General features: G+C 40.2%; 1 protein-coding gene across 8 annotated transcripts in view; it reads right to left on the bottom strand.

Annotated features, from left to right (window-relative positions):
* The window catches only part of TACC2 (transforming acidic coiled-coil containing protein 2), a 125,092-nt gene extending 116,115 nt beyond the window's left edge, over positions 1 to 8,977 (bottom strand). For 7 of the 8 annotated variants that reach the window (XM_082764690.1, XM_082764695.1, XM_082764694.1 and 4 more), the window contains exon 1: positions 8,866 to 8,977. The gene's annotated coding sequence lies outside the window, so the exon portion shown is untranslated. The remainder of the gene's footprint in view (positions 1 to 8,865) is intronic. The other variant, XM_082764691.1, reaches the window with a different exon arrangement.
* Between the last annotated feature and the right edge of the window lie 5,142 nt (positions 8,978 to 14,119).

A 14,119-nucleotide genomic window follows, 5' to 3' on the forward strand; every position in this document is an offset into this window, starting at 1 on the left:
CTAAAAAATCATGCTGCTGTTTGGCAACAAAAAGCTGAGCCAGCCTGAGAGATGTAAAATGGCATTTTGCTGTTCTTCCCCCAAAGAGAACCCAAACTTGCCTATAGGACCATACACAAGAATTTGGCAATGCACATGAGTCCAAAAGCTTCTAGATATTGGAGCACTTCTCTTTCCAAACCACGTCTCTACCAGCATTTTTTCACCAGTTTCCATATGCAGCACTTAAGGCAGTGGGAGGGCTGTGGGTCCAGAAGAGACAGGCAGCTCTGCACAGTGCCATGGCCTCGCTAACCACCCATTTCCAGTACCTGGCTCTGGAGAGGTGGCTAAAGACGTGGTAGTTAAGTTCCCGATGCCACAACCAGCTGACAGGGTTTGCAAGCTATGAGGGAGGCTGCCCTACATAGCTCACCTGGTCAGCCCATGCCTATCATTGCACAGGACTGCAGATAATTTCCTTGTTATTGCCTCCTGCCTTTTATAAGCAGCTAATTATGATAGATGGAAAATATCTTGCCCATAATGTGTTATGAGACGTCAATTATGAGACCACATAATTCAGGTCCGTAGCTAACTTGGCAGAGTGCACACGTCCTTTCATGCTCTAAATGCACACAGTCACCCCCTGAAAGTGAAGGATGGCTGTTCCTAAACCTCAAAAGCAAGGTATGAAGAGCATTACTCTGACTCGGGACAAGTTTTGGAAGGACTGGAGGGACGTCTGAGGTGAAGGGTGGATTTCTGGAACCTGCTGGCCCTGCTGGTCAGCCTGCTGTGGTGCCAGCACGGCACGGGGGATGGTGGGACACCACTGGGAGAGACAGAAACCCACGTTATGTTGAGGCAGAAAGGAGACGTAAGCAAGGCAGGTACCAGTTGGTTTAACAGGTCTCTAGGAGAACATGTTACGTATGGGAAGAACACACCATGAAGTGAGTTACTCCTTGCCTCTTTTCAGATTCCTCCTCCTCCAAACTATGTTTCTGACTGTCCCCTCAGAAGAGTTCACCTGTTTCCTCTGTCCACACATTCCCGTTTCTCTCCTCCCTTTGGCCAAGAGACTCAGTGGACATACAAGGGAGACCAAGCAGGTGCTGGCTTTCTGCTATCTGAGGAGAAGGGCAGAGAGGAGGCAGGCCGTAAAGCTGCTCAGGAGGTGAGAGATTCCTTCCTCCTGGTTCTCTCTTAGCTGTGGAGCTTTAACCAGCTGTCAGCAACTGTCCGTCCCGAATTGTGGATGGCAGCAGTATTTCATCTCCTGCTTTCTTGGCCTGAGGTGTGTGTTGACACAGCAGAGCTGGCAGGACGCAGCTGCTCGCTGGGCCTTGCGTTAGCACACCCTTCACACCCACACGAATGTCACAGGAGAGGAGAGCTCCTCCTTGGGTTTCTACACAGCCCCCAGCCCTCAGAGCCTTTCCTCGGGGTTTGGGCAGGCAGCAGACGTGCATTGATCTTTTGTGCTGGCCTAATACATGAAACAATCATGTATACACATGCGCATATGCACACATGTATATATTGTATACTATGCATATATAAATGCATATATCCTGCAGAGGTTATATCCTTCATCATGTCAAAGACCATTTAGCTTGAAGCTGCTTTTCATTGTCTCATGATAGCTGTTTGATCACCAAGAATAAATTAGGTTATAAGCTCAGCAACTTAATACTTAGCAATGAATACTATTCTCACTCCTGATGTGCTGTTTTATCTGCAGTGAGGGCAGGCTATGAAAATAAGTCTCTTAGGAGACTGGTATGTCAAGATAGTTTGTTAATAGCAAGTCTTGGGGTTGGTTTCAGACCGAGCAAGGCTTCTGCTCCAATCAAGTGCACCAGATCGCAGCAGGATTAACTGGGAACTGAGTCACTGACCTCTGAAATAATTTTGTAGTCACGATAGTGTTCATAAAGCCATGAGTCGCTGTTTACAACAATGCTGAAGGTGGCTGAAAAAAAATATTTACTTTGAAATGGAGTTGGTTGTGTCTTGCCAACCTTCTTTGCCAGGAAAATGGTTGCATTAAATAAGCACAATGCTTCCAGGTAGGTAGGGCTACTTATGCAAGAGCTTCTCTGATTTACAAAGCAGGATTAACACTGCCAACATTTTACAAAGGTGGAAACTGAGGCACAGAAAGATTGAGTGATTAGGCCATTAATATATTGTGTAATTGTGGACTAAACAGAAAACTAGGGCTAGTGTTCAGTCCTCAGAACCACAGAGGCATTGTTAAAGACATCACAAATACAGAAGGAAAGACACGCAGCAAGGCTAAGATCATTTTTACAAGTTAAGGATAATACCTGCATAATAATAAGAATGTTTCCTTACTGTCATTGCCATTGTTCCATCACTGTTATAACAAAATGTTTAAAATGAATAAAATGAGCAAATGCTTAAGGTGAATGTCAATTATAAACTGATTTTTCCCCTTTACTCCTTTGATTCAGGTAAGCTGGCATGCGAAACAAGATAAAGAGGTCAGTTAAAGACAGTCCCTCAAGTTTTTATGATGATCTGGTGACAATGGTTGGTGCATAAAATGCACGTACTCTAAATTGGAGCTCCTGATATTTGCTCTTGTCATAGTGTCTTTTTTAAAAGATGATCTAATGCCATGTTGATGGGAAGTGGTCCTAGCAATCCATGAGGCTCGGTGATATAAAGTTAACTAAGCTGCTCACTGTTGTTACAGATGGCACAAGCCTTCATCCTTCTGACAGACATAAAGCTAATCAGCTTCTCCTAACGACAGATTTAAACTCATATAACATATTGCCTTGTCCTGCTGCGTCTACACTATTTATATTCATGTTATCATTTTCCACTAATATAAACAATATCCAGTTTCAGAAGTTCACTCATAATTTTCAAGTGTATTTTTCCGTCTTTATTGTCAGTGAATACTTTGGGCACAGGCACAGTATTTTAACCCAATCTTGGTTTTGATTTGGAGAAGGTTCCCTGGACACTAGGCTCACAAAATACTGTTATACATAAACTAGGCTCTATATTTACATTTTAAAGCAGGGATTGTAATGATGAATGAAAAATTGGGAAGAAAATCTTTAGAAATCATCTGCAATATTGGCTTCCTGCATCTGGAAACAGCCTCGTTCAAGATGTCAGTTCCCCATTTTATCTCAAGAAGATTTTAACACCAAAATCTAATTATGTTTTTTGAACATCATCTGTGGTTATTTTGGTTTTGGTCATTATGACTGATGGGACCTGACAGATGAACAGATGAAACTTGATTCTGCAGTTGGTTTCTATTTATCTACTATTTATCTAGTTATCTACTAACTGTCATTGAGCTGTTCTTTCCTGAGAAAATAACAAAAGGTAATAAAGTGAATGGAAACAAGCAACGTTGGACTAGTTTTCCTCCACCTGCACCTAAGATGTCTATAACCTTAGTACACGGTGCTGTCACTGCAATCTAGTGACTGGATTTGTATTTGGATGTGGACTCAAAAGTGAAGATGGCCATTCACTGGGGTGCAAAATCATGCGTCAGTGACAATATCTCAACTGATGGCAGAAGAGACCATTGCAACATGAAAAGCAGCATTCAAACTGTGTAGTATGACAGATTTTTTGAGATTTCATCTTTCAGATACAAATGCTACGTGTTTATGCAAACCTTAGGACCGTCTCTTCTGGATACTAAAGATCCAGGTGCCTTTTTTTACTGCATGTCCCTGCCTTGCTGGTAAAAACGTATTTTCTGTTAGAGCAGGAGAAAATACTCAAAATGATGCCTAGGCTGATGCTATCTGCGACTTCACAGACGCCACAGATTTTTGTCTCCCAGGTACAATTGTTTTTAAGTCATCACAGAGCACTTGTAGATATTACTGATTGAAAAAATACAGAACATCTAGTCCTAACATGAAACCATGACAGAATCAGTCACTAGTACCCAAAAAGGTGGATAGTAACCCAATTTTAAGTCAGCACAATTAGCACAAAATAAGGCCTACAACTGTTCATACAGTTTAAAGACCACCTAAGATTGGAGGTTATACAATACAATCTTGATTCACTCTATCCTTTTAACTACAGAAGTTGATATGTTCTGGTATCCAGATGGGATTGTTTTTGTGTGTGTGTGTGAGCAAACTCATCCAGGTTACTTGGTGTAGTTCTGTACATCTAGAATGGAATAGTATTCTTCCCTGAAAAGGGTGATAGCCTTTGGCTGACCCAAACCTCTTCAGTCTTCAGAGGTAAGAAGAGAACCTGATACAGAAAGATGGGGTGAGACTGTGGGATAAGTTAATGTAAAAAGCTTAAGCTCAATTTCCAAAATAGTTGAAATCTCTGTACCAATACAAATGGTTTAATAGTGCCATGGTTTCAATACTGGAGTAATGCAGGGAGTAAGTACTACAAGCATAACAACCAAGAAATGGAAAGGCTGGTTTATTACAGTGCAAGAATGTCATCCTTAGTGAAAATAATGCTCATGCTCAATGCTCCTGACACACATCACCTTTTGATGTGAACAGTGTAATGAATTAAGAGTCCACCAGAGAAACTGGAAAAAAAAATACTTTAGGTAGACCATGAGTTTAAACGTCCTGCCCCTTGCATCATGCAGAGATTTTCATATGGGTTCCATAAAATTGTGCAATGCTCCAAATTTGTGGCTAAAAGCAGCTCTTTCTCATAAAGAAAGCAGTTAAGAGCAATTTTCAGTTTACAGTTGGAAGTGGCATGGAAACTGTGAGCAACAGACAATGCAGCAAGTAGGCAGGCGGCTTATTCCAACAGCTAGTAATAATTACTCTAGTTTCAATTCAATATGTTGTATATGTAATACAGACAGACACATAGAGAAATATAAAAACCAAGTCATTATAGACTAATCAAAACTTCTGGGAAGATGAAAAATAGGACAACAGCTCATATTATACTAGGATAATAGTAAGAAAAGTGAACGACAGCTATGTCTAATACATCCCACACGTATTTCCATCAAGTGTTAAGGAATTCACAATCTATGCCATGTGAAAAAAACAAAACGGTGCTGTTTAAAATCTAGGCGTGCAAGGTCCACAACTGCTGGTTTATTAAGCTGTGCTATAAAAACTAGGATTTTGATACTCATGAGCTGCTTTTTTTTGTACTTTTTTTTTTTCTTCCCTTCCTGCAGGAGTCTTTGTGCTTCTGGCTTCAACAAGATGTGGTGCTGTTTACAATGTCAAAGACTGTTAACATCAAGGATCGTTTGTGCTCCAGAAGACCTAGACACATCTCTGCCTCTTTTGGAGGGTGAGCAAAAACTGGACATTGTACTTTAAGAGCATGGAGGTGGTGTTATGTGGCTAACACTTCACAGAGTCATAGAAAATAGGGCTAAGGAAGAGTATATCTCCTTCACACACACACCCTCTCCCCCTTTTTTTTCCAGGTCTTAGAGAGGAAACCTGTTTTGGGAATGGGAGAAAATGCTCTTAAACTATCTTTCCCAAAGAACTCCTTAGCAAATACACATCAATTGGTCTAATTTGATCACTTCCTCAGTCAGATCTATTCCGCACAAACAGGTGTCGTGTTGTGTTGGTTCACTCCTGAAGTTTCATGTTTTCCTTCATTATCACTAAGGAGATTATCTCATGGTCCTGTTTTCTTAATTGCAATTATACCGGTCCTGTTCTCTCCTAAAATATCTCTGTTGCAAATACGGTGACTGTTCCTACACAAAAGAATTATTAGTATGAGATCTAACTCGTTTTGGTAGCAAGAAAAAGTGTTCATACACCCAGTCAGCTTGCCATGAATCAGAGAACCTTTTCTGGTTACTTATATTCAGAAAAGCAGATTTCATCTAGGTAACAATCAAATCATTCTTACCTTTTATTTATGTAGACAGAATTTAGTGCTAGGAGTCCTATACAATTCCCTGAGGCACACTGCTGCTTTGCACACGAAGCAAACAAACACCTCCTAATCCATTTGCAAGGAGTCAGGGTTGGCCGAGCCTTGGGTTTGCCCAAGAACCAAGAGCGCTAGGTGGATCATATGTTTACCGTGAAACCAGAGGAGTAAATGAGTCTGTCAAGTCCTAACTAGCATTTTATGACAAATTTATTTTGGCAAGAATATGTATTTCAGTATTTTGTCAAACCTGCTGAGCCTTGTATACTCTGTATGTGTGCTGATGAACTGACATTTTCACAGTACCCTGTGCTCAGGAGCTTCTAATGAAAAATAACATATAAAATATAAATCAAACTTTGTTTCACCATGCCATATTTAGAAGCTGGTAGTTAAAAATAATTATGTCAAGAAAAATAAAAACTATATCTGTGATGGCTTTGCTGTCATAATGGCTATTAGTAATGTAACTCTTCAAACCATTAGTTGTGCAATTGAATGTGGTATCAGGTAATTGGATTTAAGCTCTTCCATTAGGTTTAAGCTCAAATCATAGATGTAGGATAAATGTTTACTCTCTTCAGACTTGCTATGGAGTTGAGGGGCTTCTGTAAATGCTTTTCCACTGGCATAGGGAAAACACAAATGCTGATGTGAAAGTTTTCTGCAGGCTGGGTAGTGGCTCCTGCCTCCCCCAGAGTGAAGGCCCATCTTTTCAGATAAATGGTCAGATGTTAGTGTGAAAGCTTAGTTTGACTTTCTTCGTGGAAAGAAGCAGCACAGCACTGATTAAAAGATGCTCAATACCACAGGCCACCCATTATCAAAAATGTCATAAAAGATTAGAGAGATAAGAGGGTTTTAAAGAAACCCTCAGGTGACAAGAGGAATATCCTCAATATTCTTCAAAAATACTTTCCTCCTTCCTGCCATCCAGATGAATGCAAGTGACCACAGAGACCCTGCCACAGTCTGGAGCTGATTGCACAATCTGAACCTCCACAGAGATGTCTCCTGCTTCCCTCTGCCATCCCTGGGCTCTGGAAGGCCTCCAAACTATTGCTTCTCCTTCTATTTCTGTTCTGCTTGCTTTGTATCATGCCTCACAAAATAATTAATAAGCAATTTATGATATGTGACCTTTTTATTAGGGGGAAATGGTCTCTGGGCATATCTGTGAGTATGAAGTACGCAGCTGAAACTGAGGGCATTTATTGTATTTCTTTTTTTTTCAGCAGGTTGCTTGACAGGTGCCCTTTTAACCTGTCCCACAAACTGGTGCCCATGTGAAAATTCAAGCAGATCTAGTCACCGACAAGTTGCTTTATTGATAATTAACCAAGCTCTAACCCAGACCAGGTAAGACCTTTTTCCTGGACAAGGTTGCTTTAAGTTTCTTTCCAGAACTCGCTCTGGGATTGCCAAAAGGCTTGATGAAAAATACTAACTAGCTAATTCTGGAGCACGTGCAAACTGATTGCTGATCTCTGTAGAGCAGGGTAGCCAGGCCTGTCCTTGTCACAGATCTCTGTCTTAAAGGTGGAAAAATGCACCTGTAGATGTGGATGTAGATGGAGATGTAGAGGGCAGGGCATGGGAAACGAAGCCAGCGAGGCTTAGCTCTTCCACCCATAGGCTCCTCTGACTTTTCTGGCCAACTACAAACCATTCTACCTTTCTCATTCCCCAGATCCCTTTAAAATAATATTTATGGAGGTATGTATTAACATCCAATCAATTCATCCCTAAATCAGTAATAATAAAGTTTTTACATGAAGGGATGTATTTCTTTTCCCTGAACTGTATAGCAGGCTGTTAACCCATCTCTTGGGGTGTGTAAAGGAAAAAAGAGCTGCTCCTAGGTAATTATCAGCTTGATAATTATGATCTGTGAGATATAAATTCAAGCTTTAAGCACCCTATTTAGTAGATAAGATCAGATTCTGTAGGAGATAACTACAAGGAGCCTGTCTGCCATTGTTTTTCTGTGTCTGTCAATATGATCCTTAGTTTCTGCCTGAAGATAAACCTATCTTTTTAAAGACGGATTACTGGAAAAATAGTTTCCAAAACATACCCAAACCCTGGCAATATAAACCGTAGTCATTAGAAAAATGCAGGAATAATTCAAGTTGCTGTGCTCTTACATGTTGGCAAGAGATTTTAATATAATGTCACTAATGTTCAAAATAATAGTATTATGATCAAATTCTTGTTAATATCAAACTAGAGAAGCGTTCTTTTAACCTGCTTGATTCTCTTAGTAGGAGAGGCTAGAGGTGACTTCAGCTACCTCTAGATCTATAAAAGGTTTGGGTCACCAGAGGTAATATTCTGCCTATTCAGTGTGGTGTTTTACAGCCTGAAGCAAGCTTTAGTATGAAAGGACAACATAGGATGGCCAGTTCTCACTTAAGAACATGGTCATACATCTGCATACTCTTTCTAGTGACTAGCCAGCTAATTTTATCTCTGAAATTCTGCATATGAAACACATTCTTGTCGTTACATGGCAACTTAACATCAACAAGCAACCCTTTCTGCAACAAATCCTTAGGACTATTTCTGAAGAAAGAACAACAGTGGAAGAGAGCCATATTTAAAAACTCCAGCATTTGCAAATAGCTATTACGGTCTGTAATGTTGTAACATGTTTTTAAAATATCTATTTTAGGACATGCATACTGATATCAGTCTGCTGGTCTTAGAAAGATACCGATTAAATAGACACCATCCTGTAGACTACTTTCTAGGTTATGTGGATTGTAAAACAAGTTATACAAGAGATCATGAAACTATAGAACCTCAAAGGAGCCTCTGTTTTTTTTTTTTTCTGGTAAGCAGAAAAGTTTCTTTTACTTATAAGGCACTCCCTTTGCCTTTTGGTAATGTCTAAAATATAATTAGCAAACTGTTCTGAGTCTAGACATTTTTTAAATTTAAAGAACTGAGAAAAAAATTACTTACCAATTTTCCTCTAGACTAAAAATGAAAATATACCACTCAGAGTACCACTGATTTTTATAACCTTCTGCACTCCTTCACTCCTAGCTGGTGTATGGATCCCCTTTCTCCCTGGATCACATGAAAGAGTTCTATTAATGTGAATTGGCTTATGTTTGAGAACACTATGCTGGATAGCTATGAAGTGTAAGGAATCTGACCCAGGGAGCTGCAGGGCTGTGACACATCAGTTCTTTACAGGGATTCTCAGTTGCTGGATGAGAATAACACAAGATAGGTCCCGTACACTGTGTGCAGTCTGCTGTCATCGTTGGTGGTGGTATTCCGGTTGCTTAAGGCACTGAGACAAGCTCTGTGATACACCAATGGAACTGGAATTTGCCCCTCTGGCTTTCACTCTGGGGCTATAACTAAGTGTCAGGCTGTCTCTCCCACTTGACTAACTCAGTAAGTTAAGTTTGGGAAAACTATTCATGACTAACACACATAGCCATGGCATGGCTACAAGTGATTGTTGCCTTAAGAAAAACACTGCGAGCCAGCACTGCTCTGCATATTTTGTGAGGAATGCTTTGCTGGAGTTCAGAACAAACACGCAAAGTCTGGGAATGCTGGTGGATTACCTGGCAGGAGGAGAGAAGGAAAAAGCAGAAGTCTCTTGCCACCATGCCATTCTTCATCCCTTCGCCTGTGTTTAGTCTTCTCTCGCCCACACAGTCAGCCAGGAGGGAAAGCAGCTCGTCTTTTCTCACTAAGATGGATCTTTCAGCCCACTTGTCTGAATGTAGTGGTTGAAGAAAGCAAGCCCAACAACAGGGTTAATTTTACTCCAAAGGGAGCAAGCCTTAACTATCTTCCATAGAAGAGCATTAAATCTGTGACCTTTGTGGAAAAAAAACAACATGCCACTTCAGCACAGAGATGTCTTAACTCCCAAAGGAGGTGTCACTGAAAAAAGAAACCCACACCAATCGCCAAAATGACTTTTAAGCAGAGCAGATTTTCAGTTGCACTTCTGAAAAATTCTCCTGTGGAATACATTATTTCAGAGAGGAAAAAACGTATTCCATTTTAATAGGTCAGGAGCTAGATGCCTTTAAATACATGTAATAAAAATATAATCAAGTCAGCACAACATGTGAAGAAATGACTGCTGTGATAAGATAAAGCCTACTGCAGAAGTACTTAGGTTGAAGTTAACTGCTTGCACGGTGTTGGCAATGTCTAAAGGGTGATAACTGCCAGAGATTGCTATAAAGAAAAATGAATTCCCATGAGTTTACTGGGAATACAGAAATTACTGGCATATTAAAAGTCCAAATAACTGACGTGCAGTTGTGCAGAATACGGTGGACACAACTCTACAGAGTGCTAACTGGCTCATTTTCTTTTCTCCCTTCAAAAACCTGTTCTGCATTTGCTTTTAATTCCTTTGTTGTTCCATTAAAAATGTATGGGATGGACCACCAAGGCAGCAGCTGTCTGGCTATTCTCTGCTCTGATGCATCATTAATGTATGTGTATGCTTCCTGCTCCTTGCAAAGACTTTTTTTTTTTTCCTTTTTATTTTTATTTATTTATTTATTTATTCTAAAATACACTGCTATTTGAGTGCAGGTAAATAACGGAAGGTTTGAGCATTTTTGCCTGTGCCAGGGTGACTCTCGCAGGTTGTCGTAGCAACACTGTGTCAGTGTGTCACTTAATGAAATATTCCTAATCGTTAAAAAGAAATCCTTAAAAGGGAGTTCCTGGTGCCTAAAAGGGTCTGATCCTGCCCATTTTTTTTCCCCCAACATCCCAGCAGATTGGGTCCCACGTTTTTCAGTTCTATTAATAATTGTTCCCCTGGAAATAACTTCTCAGACTGGCACAACGTATACTGTGAGGTGATGGGCTGTAACCTAATCCACTGTGCTGAAAGAATATCTGGTGCCAGGTTTTTACCTCCCACAGGATTATCTGTAAATACGGAAAGAAAAGCTTCTGCAAAACCCAAGTCTATAAACATACACTTACTTCTACACAAAAGCAAATTCCCCTCATCTGTATTTGCTTGCAGAGCTGGCAGCTGACTGGCAAATATCTCAGACGTTTTATTTCTGGTGTTTTCAATTAGTTTAGGACCCATTTCAGATTACCAGGATTATCTGTATGTCAGAAACAGCTGTCACTGTGCAACAGGTCCTGTGTTGCAATTTTCTTAAATAGTGAGTTTCTTATTTTGTCTCTTCATCCAGAACAGTAACATTTATTTTAGTGTATTCAAGGGAAATGCAAAAAGTTTATTCTTTAGTATCATATGCAGCAGTCTTAGGCAGAGACTAACCTGTCACATTTTAAAATGTGCTTTTTCCATTAAATCTTGGAAACACCTGCAGGCAAATTGGGGATCTTTGCACCAGAAGACTGGTTTTCTAGAACTGGGCAAAAGATTAGATTTGTTACTAAATTTACTGGTGGTAGCTCCAGAGTTTATTGGCTGTAGATGAGCACCAGTATGCTGGGCAGCTCCTGAGCTATCTGAGATAGTCACTACCACTGGTAATTAACTTTGCACCATAAGAAATAACATTATTTCTCTGTACTTGATGACAACAGGGACTGCCTACTGCTTGCTGAAATACAGCATCCATCTGAGCAGCTGTATCATGATATATACAAAACGTGCAGTGCTCAAAACTGGAATTCAGCTGAAGGCTCTAGTTCGGTTCTACCTGCCACATAGCCCTGTGTCACTCTCTAGCCATGAGACAACGCACTGAGGTTTGTGCTGGCTGACACTTCCACTCCTGAAATGCCGCCTTCTTGCAGAATAATGCAGTTATACCTTTCTGCTTAGTGCTCCCAGATTTGGTTTCCCTAGATGACCCAAGAGGGGACGATACTTGACTATGCTGTCTGACACCACCAGTCCATCCTCTGCAACAAGAACACGGAGTAGGAATTAGGAGTAGCACCCAACTTCTGTCTCACACATAGCTGTGTAGCACGTGCTGTGACAGACTGGTCCGCATGGAGAACAGCAGTAGGCTTCTCCTCTCCTCCTACCACTCCCAAGTGACATATGTAGCTTCAGTGAAAGAGGTTTTTGTGATGAAACTGAAAACTGATTTCACATTGCACTCCACTGATCCATGTGGGGAGGTCTTTCTTCCCATGTAAATACAAGCTGCTGAAGGACTGTGATGGTAATTGTTGAAATCATTTTATAGTGCGCAATATTCTTGTTAAAAGTGAATTTGTATGCTGTGCAGTATTTGTTGTGTCATTCTGCTTTTTAGTGTTTAATTTTTGGTTAATGTGGGTTGCCTCTTTTAGAACACTTTGCCATTTTATTGTATACTTGAGACAAAGAACAGTCTGTGGGATATTTTGTTCTTGTACCCAATGAGTAAAAGGCCCTGCTTGTCTAAGCACCAAGAAAGGTCAAACATGGATTTCAAGAAAGCAAGCATCATCTTCAGAACAAGATTAGTGTTCGTATGTGGCTGGATACAACCCCATTTCCTCAGCAAGGCACCAAACCCTCCAGCTTGTACTGAACCTTTCCTTGTGCCTCGCACCCACCTCAGCATTTTGCATTTTGCTTCGCATTTCAAAGTCCTTGGAACAGGGAACATTTCTTACTATTCGTGCATTGCACTGTACAATGGGCCCCAGTCTTGTTTGGATCCTCTTGTGAGACTTTTTGTGTTAGGGTCTAAAAGCATATTGCTCATAATCAACTTGAGACACAAATTTGACAGCACGCTACTAGTCACACAAAGAATAGGAAACTGTTTAATAGCCCGAACTATAAGTCGACCTTTTGTATTGAAAACCAAAATAGTTTAAAAATATATTTTGAAAGATCACTTATGCATATTTTGCAGTCTGTAGTCCAGCAGAAGTAGTGATTTGGGGAAGACAAGGTAGATCCATGGCACTACATTAAATCAGTCTCATCTATGAAGATGTTTTAGAATACCTGCTAAAAATACTCTAACAAAACTTCATGATGATTAAAGCAACACAATAGTATTATCACATAATGAAGTACAGTGAAATCTATTTATATTTTGCAGGATTAATTCGAACTTATAAGCAGAGAAAACTACAAATATATTCCTAGGTTGCTTGCAAAGAAAAGGTATATGCTTACATTTAACAAAGTTCTTAAAAATCAACTTTTAATGTTCAGCGTTGTTCTGCTAACCATGTATTATATTTGACACAATTTCTGTGTCAAATTACATAGGGTAAGCATTTTAAAAAGACAAAATATTGTGGTGTATGTTGCCTTTGAAACAATGCTTTGGTTAAAGTCACCATTTATGATAACTTTGTTGGAGTCAACAGATTCACACAAGCAATTTATTTTGATGGGCAATCTGCTTGCATGGATCAGCACAGTTCCTGAGCAACATTTATACAACAGTATTAGGGTATAAATACAACAGTTCTGCTGGTTATGGTCAAGTATGAGAAAATAACTGCCCATTTGCTGGCCTACTGCTCCCAGGTGGAAGCCAGATCCAGCATTACAAGCCCAACCCTAATGATGCTGGTACAGGGAGAAGAACAGAACGAGAGAGGTAAAATTATCTATTAAAATAAGGGTTTGGTCTGTAACATAAACTGCTCCTCATTAAATTAAAATTTTAATATAGCTGAATTTTCTGGACTTGTAATGTTTGGTTTGGAATCATTTAAAAATACAGACTGTTATTTCTTCCAGCCTGGTAAATTAATAACATGCATTCTCTCATCTAACTTTGGTGTCTTTTGTATAAACAATGCTACTGCTCCTAATTAACTAGCTTACCAGTCTGCTCCACTTCAGAGCATGCATTTGTTAATGCATGTGTAATATAATGTGTTTGTATTTGTATTTGTTAATGTATGTGTGGTATAATGAATGTTAATGTATGAGCACAGACCTTTACTTAGTGACTAATTAATCTATGTGTATTATATTGGTCTATTCTCCCACATGCCTGGTGACAGGACGAGGGGGAACGGGCTAAAGTCGCGCCAGGGGAGGTTTAGGTTGGATGTTAGGAAGAACTTCTTTACTGAGAGGGTTGTGAGGCATTGGGATGGGCTGCCCAGGGAAGTGGTGGAGTCACCATCCCTGGTGGTCTTTAAAAGATGTTTAGATGTTGAACTTAGCGATATGGTTTAGTGGAGGACTTGTTAGTGTTAGCTCAGAGGTTGGACCGGGTGATCTTGAGGTCTCTTCCCACCTAGATGGTTCTGTGCTGTGCCCAGTGGA

The sequence above is a fragment of the Aythya marila genome, assembly GCF_965140915.1.
Source record: "Aythya marila genome assembly, chromosome: 7".
In the NCBI taxonomy this organism is placed as follows: Eukaryota; Metazoa; Chordata; class Aves; order Anseriformes; family Anatidae; genus Aythya; species Aythya marila.